The following is a 4,460-nucleotide window of genomic DNA, read 5'->3' as shown; positions in this document are numbered from 1 at the left end:
AGCACCCAAGTAATGTAGCAGGATTCTCGCACAGAGGATCATGACACCAAGGCTTTTCTTTCCAGGAAGCAACTTTATTCCTGCCAGCACTGCTCAGTTGGATTTGTACCCAAAGAACTGAGCCCTGAATGCCACGTGGCATAGTTTTTTAAATATGTTTTTTAAATTTATTTGTCTCCCATATGTGGTAACACACAAAACACGTAGTCTGATTAAGCAGTCTCATGTTACAAGGTCATGAGGGATGTTGTCACCTATGTGTATAGTCAGGTTGCCTTGAGGTTTTTTTTTTTCCTTCCTTAGGGAGGGGACTCTACCACAATTTTGATATGGATTGTATTAAATGTCTAGATTGCTTTGGGTAGTATAGACATTTTCACAATGTTTATTCTCCCATTCCATGAGCATGGAATGTTTTCCATTTCTTTGTGTCCTCCTCAATTTCCATCATATGTTTTCTACAGTTTTCAAAATACAGATCTGTTACTTCTTTTATTAGGTTTATTCCTAGGTATCTTATGGTTATTGGTAGTTGTAAAGGGATCGATTCCTTGATTTCTCTTTCTGCTGCTTCATTATTGGTGTATAGAAATGTAACAGATGTTTTACATTGATTTTGTATCCTGCAGTGTTGCTAAATTCATAAATTAGTTCTAGAAAATTTTTTGTGAAGTCTTTCAGGTTTTCTACACAGGGTATCATGTCATCTGCAAAAAATGAAAGTATGACTTCTTGCTTGATGATTTGGATGTTTTGTTGTCTGATTGCTGAGGCTAAAACTTCCCATGCTATGTTAAATAGTAATGATGAGAGTGGACATCCCTGACTTGTTTCTGACTGTAGAGGAAAACCTTTCAGTTTTTCCCCTTTGAGAATGATATTAGCTGTGGGTCTTTTGAACATGGCCTTTATGATATTGAGGTAAGTTCTACCTATCCCTACTTTGTTGAGGGGTTTTAGTAAGAATGGATGGTGAATTTTGTCAAATGCTTTTTCTGCATAAACTGACAGAACCATATGGTTCTTACCCTTTCTTTTATTAATGTGGTGTATCACATTGATTGATTTGTGAAAACTCAATCACCCCAGCAGCCTAGGAACAAATCCCATTTGATCATTGTGAATAATTCTTTTAGTATACTGTTGGATTCAACTTGTTAGTAGTATCTTGAGAATTTTTGCATCCAGGTTCATCAGGGATATTGATCTATAATTCTCATTTTTTAAATGGGATCTTTGTCTGGTTTTGGAAGCAAGGTAATGCTGCCCTTGTAGAATGAGTTTGGAAGTTTTCCTTCAATTTCGATTTTTTGGAACAGTTTGAGAAGAATAGCCATTAACTTTTCTTTAATGTTCTATTTATTTATTGTTTTTGAGAGAGAGGGAGAGAGAGAGGGAGAGTGAGAGAGAGAGAATCCCACACTGACAGTGTAGAACATGGTGTCAGGCTCAATCTCACGAACTATGAGATCATGACCTGAGATCAAATCAAGAGTCAGACCCCTTACTGACTGAGCCATGCAGTTCCCTTAACTCTTTTTCAATTTTTAAAAATGTTTATTCACGGGGCGCCTGGGTGGCTCAGTCGGTTAAACATCCGACTTCGGCTCAGGTCATGATCTCATGGTTCATGGGTTCAAGCCCAGTGTTGGGCTCTGTGCTGCTAGCTCAGAGCCTGGAGCCTGCTTCAGATTCTGTGTCTCCCTCTCTCTCTGATCCTCCCCTGCTTATGCGCTCGCTCGCTCTCACACGCACAAATAAATAAAAAACATTGAAAAAATAAAAAAATAAAATGTTTATTCATTATTTTTGAGAGAGAGAGAGAGAGAGAGAGAGAGAGAAACAGAGAAACAAAGTGCCAGCAGGAGAGGGGCAGAGAGAAAGGAAGACACAGAATTTGAAGCAGACTCTAGGCTCTGAGCTGTCAGCACAGAGCCCGACACGGGGCTTGAACTCATGGACCATGAGATCATGATCTGAGCCAAAGTCAGGCATTTACCAACTGAGCCAACCAGGCGCCCCTCCCCTAAGGTTTTTTTTTTTTTTTTTTTTTTTTTAATATCTGGTAGAATTCTCCGGGGCAGTCATAGAGTTTTGTTTTGGGGACATTTTTGATGACTGATTCAATTTCTTTGCTAGTTATGGGTCTGTTCAAATTATATATTTCTTCCTGTTTCAGTTTTGGTAGTTTGTATGCTTCTAGGAGTTTGTCCATTTCTTTCATATTTCCCAGTGTTCTAACATATAATTTTTCAGAATATTCTCTTATAGTTGTTTGTATTCCTGTGGTGTTTATTCAATCTCTCCTCTTTCATTTGTGATTTTATTTATTTCGGTCTTTTTTATTTTAGAGAAGTGTGGCTAAGGAGTTTATCAATACTATTAATTCTTTAATAATAAGAACGAGCTCTTAGTTTCATTAATCTGTTATACGTTTTTTTGATTCTAAATCATTTCTTTCTGCTCTTTACTTTTTCCCTTATTCTGATGGCTTTAGACATTTGTTTTTCCTTTCTTAGCTCCTTTAAACATAAGATTAGTTGTGTATTTGAAACTTTTATTGCTTCTTGGAAGGAGGCCTGTATTGCAATATACTTCCCTTCTAGGACTGTCTTTTCTGCATCTCAAAGGTTTTGGACTGTCGTGTTTTCCTTTTTCATTTGTTTTCATGTACTTTTAATTTCTTCTTTAATTTTATGGTTAAGTCATTCATTCTTTTGTAGGATGTTTTTGAACCTCCATGTATTTGTGATCTTTGTAAATTGTTTTCTTGGGGTTGGCAGCAAGTTTCATAATGTGATCTGAAAATATGCATAGAATGTTCTAATCTTTTGGTGCTTCTTGAGGAATGAGGGAAGATTGTGACCCAATATGTGATCTATTCTGGAGAATGTTCCATTTGCACTCGAAAACAATGTGTATTCTGCTGCTTTAGGATGAAATGTTGTGAATGTATGTTAAATCCGTCTGGTCCAATGCGTCACTCAAAGCCATTGTTTCCCTGTTGATTTTCTGCTTACATGATCTGTCCATTGTTGAAAGTAGGGTGTTAATGTCCCCTACTGTTATTGGATTATTATCAGTGGGTTTTTTTAAATGTTTGTTATTAATTGATTTGTATATTTGGGTATTTCAAGTTGGGGGCAAAATATTTACAATTGTTAAATCTTCTTGATTGATAGATCTCTTAATTATGATGTAATGCCTTTCTTCATCTCTTGTTACAGTCTCTGGCTTAAAATCTAGTTTGTCTGATACAAGTATGGCTACTCTGACTTTCTTTTGACCACCATTAGTATGATAGATAGCTCTCCATCCTTTGACTTTCAATATGCTGGGTTCTTTAAGTCCAAAATGAGTCTCTTGTAAGCATCATATAGATGGATCTCATTTTTTAAACCAGTTCTGATAGCGATCCTATGTCTTTTGATTGGAGCATTTAGTCCCATTTACATGTAGAGTGATTACTGATAGATAAGAATTTAGTGCCTTTGCGTTACCTGTAAAGTTGGTGTTTCTGCTGATGATCTCTGTTCCTTTATAGTTTTTGTTTCTTTTAGTCCTTTTCTCCCCACTCAAAGAATCCCCTTCAATACTTCTTTCAAGGGCTAGTTTAGTGGTCATGAATCCCTTTAGTTTTTGTTTGTCTGGGAAGCTCTTTATTTCTCCTTCTATTTTGAATGACAGCCTTGCTGGATAAAGTATTATTGGCTGCATATTTTTCTCATTCATCCCATTGTATATATCATGGACTCCCTTCTGGCCTGCCAAGTTTCTGTGGACAGATCTTCTGCAAACTTGATCTGTCTTCACTTGTAGTTTAAGGACATTTCCCCCTTGTTACTTTCAATATTCTTTCCTTGTATGTGTATTTTGTGAATTTGAGTATGATATGTCATGGCAATGGCTGGCTTTTGTTAAATTTAATAGGAGCTCTCTGTGCTTTTAGATTTGGATGTCTGTTTCCTTCCCAGTTTAGTGCCATTTTCAGCTATAATTTGGTCAAATACATTTTCTGCTCACCTTTCTCCCTCTTAATCTTCTGAGATTCTTATGATACAAAATGTTACTATGCTTTAAGGACTTGCTGAATTTCCTACATCTACATTAGTGATCCAATACCTTTATTTCCCTCTTCTTTTCAGCTTCTTTATTTTCCATAATTTTATCTTCTACAATACTGATTTGTTCCTCTACTTTGTCCATTCTCATTGTCATGACATCCAATCATATTTTTTTTTAATGTTTTATTTATTTCTAGGAGAGAGAGAGACAGCGTGAGCAGGGGAGGGTCAGAGAGAGAGGGAGTCACAGACTGAAACAGGCTCCAGGCTCTGAGCTGGCAGTCAGCACAGAGCCCGACGCGGGGCTCGAACCCACAAACCACGGGACCATGACCTAAGCGAAAGTCGGACGCTTAACCGACTAAGCCACCCAGGCGCCCCCCAATCATATTTTTA

Source organism: Hyaena hyaena, unplaced genomic scaffold, assembly GCF_003009895.1.
Source record: "Hyaena hyaena isolate Hyena2069 unplaced genomic scaffold, ASM300989v1 scaffold_906, whole genome shotgun sequence".
Lineage (NCBI taxonomy): Eukaryota > Metazoa > Chordata > Mammalia > Carnivora > Hyaenidae > Hyaena > Hyaena hyaena.
Note: the sequence above shows the minus strand (reverse complement) of the source record.